Raw genomic sequence first — 8,941 nt, 5'->3', positions numbered from 1 at the left:
GTCGCATTCGCGAAGGGTAACGCCCCCATCGCTTCGCGTTCACGACTAAGCCTTCGCGTTCGCGAAGAAGAAAACTTCAGCTGCCCAGTTTACTCTTCGCGTTCGCGAGAATACCTTCGCGAACGCGAAGAAGGACATGCCAGAACACCTGCTACAACAAAATACTAAAATTTCTAAGTCCAAAACATCACGTGGCCTATCCGAAACTCACCCGAGCCCTCGGGGCTCCAAACAAAACATGCACACAAGTCTAAAAATATCATACGAACTTGCTCGTGCGATAACATCTCCGAAATAACACCTAGAACTACGAATTTAGCACCAAATCAAATGAAATTCTCAAGAACACTTTAAAATTTCTATTTTCTCAATTGGACGTCCGAATCACGTCAAATCAACTCCGTTGCTCACCAAATTTCACAGACACGTCTTAAATATCATAATGAACCTGTACCGGGCTACGGAACTAAAATACAGACCCGATACTAACAATGCCAAATATCAATCAATTCTTAAAAATAAATAATTTCAGACTTTTAATTTTCATCAAAAATTTATAACTCAAGCTAGGGACCTCCGAATTCGATTCTTGGCATACGCCCAGGTCCCATAATTCGATACGGACTTATCGGGACCGTCAAAGCACATATCCGGGCCCGTTTACAAAAAATGTTGACCGAAGTCAACTAAAATCAACTTTTAAGGCAAAAATTCTTATTTTCATTAGTTTTCAACATAAAAGCTTTTCGAAAACCTGCTCGGACTGTGCACGCAAATCGAAGAGGGTAAAAATGCGATTTCTAAGGCTTAAGAACGCAGATTCGAGTTCTAAAATATAAGATGACCTTTTGAATCATCATATTCTCCACCTCTAAAATAACCGTTCGTCCTCGAACGGACATAGAAAAGTACCCGGGCTGGTAAAAAGGTGGGGATATCTACTCTGCATATCAGACTCGGACTCCCAAGTAGCTATCTCAATAGGCTGACCGCTCCACTACACTCGAACTGAAGGGTAACTCTTTGATCTCAACAGGCGAACTTGCCGGGCTAAAATTGCCACCGGCTCCTCCTCGTAAGTCAAATCCTTGTCCAATTGGACAGAGCTGAAATCTAACACATGGGAAGGATCACCGTGATACTTTCAAAGCATGGACATATGGAATACCGGATGAACATCTGCTAAACTAGGTGGCAACGCAAGCCTGTAAGCCACTTCTCCCACTCTCTCTAGAATCTCAAAAGGTCCGATATACCTAAGGCTCAACTTACCCTTCTTTCCGAACCTCATTACACCCTTCATGGGTGATACCCGAAGTAACACTCTCTCTCCGACCATGAATGCAACATCACGAACTCTACGGTTGGCATAAATATTCTGCCTGGACTGAGCTGTGCGAAGTCGATCCTGAATAATCTTGACCTTGTCCAAGGCCTCCTGTACTAAATCTGTACCCAACAACCGAGCCTCCCCCGGCTCAAACCACCCAAATGGCGACCTACACCGTCTACCATATAATGCCTCATAGGGAGCCATCTGAATGCTCGACTGGTAGCTATTATTGTAGGCGAACTCTACAAGGGGTAAAAACTGATCCAACGATCCTCCGATGTCTATAACACAAGCGCGTAGCATATCCTCCAACATCTGAATAGTATGCTCGGATTGCCCGTCCGTCTGAGGATGAAATGCTATGCTCAACTCAACCCGCCTACCCAACTCACGCCGTACTGCCCTCTAAAAGTGCGAGGTCAACTGCGTACCTCGATCAGAAATGATAGACACGGGCACACCGTGAAGATGGACAATCTCCCGAATTTAAATCTCTGCTAACCGCTCCGAGGAATAGGTAACTGCCATAAGAATGAAGTGTGCTGACTTAGTCAGCCTATCCACAATAACCCACACAGCGTCGAACTTCCTCTGAGTTTATGGGAGTCCAACAACAAAGTCCATAGTGATACGCTCCCACTTTCACTCAGGAATCTCCATCTGCTGAAACAAACCACCGGGTCTCTGATGCTCATATTTCACCTGTTGACAATTCAAGCACTGAGCCACGTAAGAAACTATATCTCTATTCATCCTCCTCCACTAATAATGCTGCCGCAGGTCCTGGTACATCTTGGCAATGCCCGAGTGAATAGAATACCGAGAACTGTGAGCCTCCTCAAGGATCAACTCACGAAACCCATCCACATTAGGCACACAAATACGACCCTGCATCCTCAAAACTCCGTCATCTCCAACAGTAACCTGCTTGGCACCACCGTGCCACACTATATCTCTAAGGACAAGTAAATGAGGATCGTCATCCTGCCGATCTCTGATGTGCTCAAACATAGAAGACCGAGCAACTGTACAAGCTAGAACACGGCTGGGCTCAGAAATATCTAACTTCACGAATTGGTTGGCCAGGGCCTGAACCTCCAATGCTAGTGGTCTCTCACCAACTGGAATATAAGCAAGGCTGCCCATACTCACTGCTTTTCTACTCAATGCATCGGCCACCACATTGGCCTTTCCCGGATGGTACAATATAGTGATATCATAGTCTTTCAATAGCTCCAGCCACCTCATCTGCCTTAAATTGAGTTCCTTCTGCTTGAACAAATACTGCAAGCTCCGATGATCATTGAATACCTCACATGGCACGCCGTAAAGATAGTGCCTCCAAATCTTCAGCGCGTGAACAATGGCTGCCAACTCTAGATCATGAATATGGTAATTCTTCTCGTGAACCTTCAGCTGCCGCGAAGCATATGTAATAACCTTGCCACCCTGCATCAACACCACACCCAGACCAATACGAGATGCGTCATAATATACTGTATAAGATTCTGAACCTATGGGTAACACCAATACCAGTGCCGTAGTCAAAGTAGTCTTAAGCTTCTAAAAGCTCGCTTCACACTCGTCTGACCACCTGAACGGGGCACCCTTCTGGGTCAATCTGGTCAATGGGGCTGCTATGGATGAAAACCCCTCCACAAATCGACGATAATAGCCCCCCAAACCTAGGAAACTACAGATCTCTGTAGTTGATGTAGGTTTAGGCCAGTTCTGAACTGTCTCAATCTTCTTAGAATCCACCTGAATACCCTCTGCTGATACAACGTGACCCAAGAAAGCAACTGAACTCAACCAAAACTCGCATTTTGAGAACTTAGCATATAACTGGCTGTCTTTCAGAGTCTGAAGAATGATCCGAAGGTGCTGCTCATGCTCCTCTTGACTGTGGGAGTAGATCAAGATATTATCAATAAACACAACCACAAAGGAATCCAAGTAGGGTTTGAACACCCGATTCATCAAATCCATGAATGCTGCTGGGGCATTTGTCAGCCCAAATGACATCACTAGAAACTCAAAATGCCCGTACCGAGTCCGAAAAGCTACCTTAGGGATATCGGATGCCCTAATACTCAACTGATGGTAGCCACATCTCAAATCAATCTTCGAAAACACCTGGACACCCTGAAGCTGATCAAATAAATCATCAATTCTCGGCAATGGATACTTATTTTTGATAGTGACTTTGTTTAATTGCTGATAGTCTATACACATTCTCATCGATCCATCTTTATTCTTCACAAACAACACAGGTGCACCTCAGGGTGAGACACTAGGTCTAATGAAGCCCTTATCAAGCAAATCTTACAACTGCTCCTTCAATTCTTTCAACTCTGGCGGGGCCATGCGATATGGCAAAATGGAAATAGGTTAAGTGCCCGGAGCCAAATCTATGCAGAAATCAATATCCCTGTCGGGTGGCATCCCCGGCAGGTCTACAGGAAACACCTCTGGAAACTCACGAACAACCGACACCGAATCTATGGAAGAAACCTCCGCACTAGAATCGCGGACATAAGCCAAATAAGCTAGACACCTCTTCTCGACCATATGCCGAGCCTTCACATAAGAGATAACCCTGATGGTAAAATGGTCAAGATTCCCTCTCCACTCTAATCGAGGCAACCACTGCAAGGCTAAGGTCACCATCTTGGCGTGACAATCTAATATAGCATGATAAGGTGACAGCCAATCCATACCTAGTATGACATCAAAATCAACCATGTCGAGAAGTAGAAGATCTACACGAGTCTCAAGACTCCCAATGGTGACCACACATGAACGATAAACACGATCTACAACAATAGCATCTCCCACAAGTGTGGACACATACACAGGATCACTCAAAGAATCACGGGGCACAACCAAATAGAAAGCAAAATAGGATAACACATAGGAGTAAGTAGATCCTGGATCAAATAGAACAGAAGCATCTCTACTGCAAACTGAAACAGTACCTGTGATAACATCGTCAGATGACTCAGCCTCAGGCCTGGCTGGGAAAGCATAACACCGGGGCTGGGCCCCACCACCCTGAACTACGTCCCTAGGACTACCTCTAGCTGGCTAGTCTCCACCTCTAACTACCTGACCTCCACCTCTAACTGTCTGGCCCCTACCTCTGGCTGCCTGACCCCTGCCTCTGGCTGGCTGAGCAGGTGGTGCAGCAACTGGTGCCGGAACTATGACACGAGAACTCTGATGCTATGAGTTGCTCGTTGCCTGAGAGCAAAATCTAGCAATGTGCCTCGGATCACCACAAGTATAACATAACCTCAGTTGCTGTGACTGCTGACCTTGAAACTGACCTTGTCGACCTGAATAACCACCCTGATAACTCTGGAGTGGAGATGCACTAATAGGAGCTGGTGGTGTATTGTAGACTAGCTGGTCGGAATAATGCATCTGAGGGCCATGACCACCTGAGGTACCGTGGGATGCCTGAAGCGCTGAATGAAACGGCCTGGGAGGATGGCCTCTACCAAAAGTACTCCTGCCTCTAGATGAGGCACCGCTGAACTCACCGGAATGACGAGGTCTCTTGTCAGACCCCTGACATCCCTGAGTAAGAACCATTTCGACTCGTCTGGAGACATTAGCAGCCGTCTGAAAAGAAATCTCACTCCCAGTCTCCTTAGCCATCTGCAATCTGATAGGCTGAGCAAGTCTATCAATAAACCTCCTCACCGTCTCTCTCTCGATGGGAAGCAGAAGAATGGCATGACGGGCCAAATCCACAAAACGGTTCTCATACTGAGTAAAAGTCATATTGCCCTGCTGGAGATGCTCAAACTGACGTCGACGCTCCTATCTCAATGTGATAGGCAGAAACTTCTCTATGAATAACTGAGAGAACTTGTCCCAAGTAAGAGCATGCGACCCAGCTGGTCTAGTCAACAAGTAATCTCTCCACCATTTCTTGGCGGAACCAGTCATCTGAAATGCAATAAAATCGACTCCATTGGTCTCCACTATACACATGTTCCATAGAACCTCGTGACAACTGTCAAGATATTCCTGGGGGTCCTCTGAAGGAGCACCACTGAAGTGAATAGGAAAGAGCTTGGTAAACCTGTCCTATCTCCATAAAGCCTCAGAAGACATAGCTGGCCCATCTCCGACCTGTGCCGCAATAACCGGCTGAACTAATCCGATTGGCTGAGCTGCTGGAGCCTGATACTAGGGAGCTATCTGCTCCGGAGCGGGAGTGGTGGGAGTCTGGGCTCCTCCTCCGTCCTAAGAGACTGCTGGTGCCATGGGAAATGCGCTAGTCTGGGCCACACTATCCATAAGGCCCACTAAACGAACCAAAGCGTCCTGAAGTACTGGGGTAGCAATGAACCCCTCCGGAACCTGGGCTGATCCGGCAGGGACAGTCTGGGCTGGAACCTCCTCGTCAAGCTCTATCTGAGGCTCCAGTGCTGGGGTTGCTGCTCGGGCTCTAGGCTGAGCCCTGCCCCTGCCTCGGCCTCTGGCACGGCCTCGGCCTCGACCTCTGCCCAGCATATGAGCTGTCACTGGAGGCTCTGGTTGTTGCTCAGTTGAGCAAGCGGTACGTATTCTCGCCATCTGCGAGAGAATAAGAGTAGAAGAGTTCAATCAGTATTGAAAAAGCAAAATCGCACGACAGAGAAGAATAGAAGTGAAACTTGTTCCTAAACTTCATAGCCTTTAGAAGATAAGCATAGACGTCTCCGTACCGATCCTCCAGACTCTACTAAGCTTGCTCATGACTCGTGAGACCTAGGCAACCTAGTGCTCTGGTACCAACTGTCACGACCCAAAATTTCCCACCGACGGGACCGTGATGGCGCCTAACATTTCACTTGCTAGGCAAGCCAATGTTACAGAATCATTAAACCAATTCCTTATTTCCATTCAGTAATTAACAATAATTAACTAAGATGAAATATAATAAGTGCAGAATATCATAAAACTGTATTAATTACTACCACCCGAATCTGGAGTCACAATTCACGAGCCTTCTAGAATTTACTATAAGAAATAGTCTGAAAGAAATACAACTGTCTGAATGAAAGAAAACAGTAGGACATAAAGATAGACGGGGACTTCAAGGTCTATGAACGCCGACAGATCTACCTTGAGTCTCCGGACAACGGACCAATAGCAAAATCTCGATCAATCCGAGCCGGTATCAAAATCTATACAGAAAGTGTAGAGTGCAGTATCAGTACAACCGACTCCATGTACTGGTAAGTGTCGAGCCTAACCTCAACGAAATAGTGACGAGGCTAAGGCAAGGCACCTACAATCAACCTGTACAATTTAAGAGTGTATACGCAAATAAGAGGAATGAAGACTTAAATAGGAAATGTCGGGAGGGGAGACATACTGAGGGGAATACAAGATAAAGAACTACAATAGAATGATCACCGGAGCAGTCAATATACCATGAATCAACAGGAATAGTGAATACAGTAAGGGAAAATGCACGACATCACCCTTCGTGCTTTTACTCTCAATCTCACCATAAAATTAATAGAAATGGCACGGCATCACCCTTCGTGCATTAACTCCCATATCATGGCACGGTATCACCCTTCGTGCATTAACACTCACAATGTGACACGACATCACCCTTCTTGCATTAACACTCACAATCTGACACGGCATCACCCTACATGCATTAACACTCACAATATGGAATGGCATCACCCTTCGTGCATTAATACTCACAATATGGCACGACATCACCCTTTGTGCATTAACACTATCCCTTACCATAATGCAATGCATAAATAACAGGGAGATATAATAACAAGTACAAATCTTACTTCAACATTTTGTTCCATAATATTAATCTCAACTTTGAAATAAATACTCAATTATCACCAGAAAATCCGTAAACATAAAAAGAACGATAAATTGAACAACACTAGTATAACACGTAGCAATTAGGCATAATAAAGAGACAATATAAGAAAAATAGAAAATAGGTAAATTGGCGGCGCATAAGTACTCGTCACCTCACATATGCGCCGCTCACATGGATTTCACTTAGCAAGTAATCTAAGGTTCCTAATTCCTTCAATTCAGGGTTAAGACACAACACTTATCTCGCTCCGAAGGCCACTTAGTTCTCAATCACAGCTTTTCCTTTGGAATTCACATCCAAACCATTCGTATCTATTCAAAAATGACTCAATAATATCAAATATTTCTAAAGGAATCAATTATATTGCGTAAATGAAATTTCCCAAATTTACGTCGAAAAAGTCAAAAAATCGACCCGAGGCCCACTTGGTCAAAACCCGAGGTTCGGACCAAAATCCATTTACCCATTCACCCCCGAGCCCGAATATATAATTGGTTTTGTAATCCGACCTCAAGTTGAGGTCTAAATCCCCAAATTTTCGAAATTCCTAGTTTCTACCCTAACCCCTAATTCTACCATGAAAACTCTAGATTTTAGGTTGAAAATTCAAGAAATGTAATGGGTAATTGAAAGAAAATGGTTTAGAATCACTTATCAACACTTTGAAAAAGAAAATGACTCTAGAAAATCGCCTCAAAACATCTCGTGGCCTATCCGAAACTCACCCGAGCCCTCGGGGCTCCAAACCAAACATGCACACAAGTCTAAAAATATCATACGAACTTGCTCGCGCGATCAAATCGCCAAAATAACACCTAGAACTTTGAATTTAGCGCCAAATCAAATGAAGTTCTCAAGAACACTTTAAAATTTCTATTTTCTCAACTGGACGTCCGAATCACGTCAAATCAACTCCGTTTCTCACAGAATTTCACAGACAGGTCTTAAATATCATAATGAACATGTACCGGGCACCGAAACCAAAATATGGACCCGATACTAACAATGCCAAATATCAATCAATTCTTAAAAATAGATAATTTCCAGACTTTTAATTTTCATCAAAAATTTATAACTCAAGTTAGGGACCTCCGAATTCGATTCCGGGCATACGTCCAGGTCCCATAATTTGATACGGGCCTACCGGGACTGTCAAAGTACGGATCCAGGTCCGTTTACCAAAAATGTTGACCGGAGTCAATTAAAATCAACTTTTAAGGAGAAATTCTTATTTTCATTAGTTTTCAACATAAAAACTTCCGGAAATCTTTTCGAACTATGCACGCAAATCGAAGAGGGTAAAAATATAATTTTTAAGGCTTAAGAGCGCATATTCGAGTTCTAAAATATAAGATGACCTTTTGGGTCATTACATTGGGAGAGAACCAATACATATAGATCAGTTCAAAAAATCTGTACACATGGAACTTGTGGGCAGTGGCTGAGGCAGGATCACCGCTAAGGAGGTTCAAAAAGAAAAAAAGTTTAAGAAGATTGTAGTTAGTAGGAATTGAACCTATGACCTTACAAAGGTTTTGAACCCCTTGACCACTAAGCTACACTTTTGAGCAATGTCTTGAGGATTCAAAACTTAATATATAGAGGTAAAAAAATAGATTTTGCCTTATATATACAGTGTAATTGTTCGGCGAAGGAGGTTCGGATGAACTCTTCCGCCCCCTAAATCCGCCCCTGCTTATGGGATTATGGAAAAAGAAGTTTAATAAACAGAAAACTCAATAACGATGCCA

This window comes from Nicotiana tabacum, chromosome 14 (assembly GCF_000715075.1).
Source record: "Nicotiana tabacum cultivar K326 chromosome 14, ASM71507v2, whole genome shotgun sequence".
NCBI lineage: Eukaryota > Viridiplantae > Streptophyta > Magnoliopsida > Solanales > Solanaceae > Nicotiana > Nicotiana tabacum.
The sequence above is the reverse complement of the archived record's forward strand: the minus strand, read 5'-3'. Positions refer to the sequence as shown.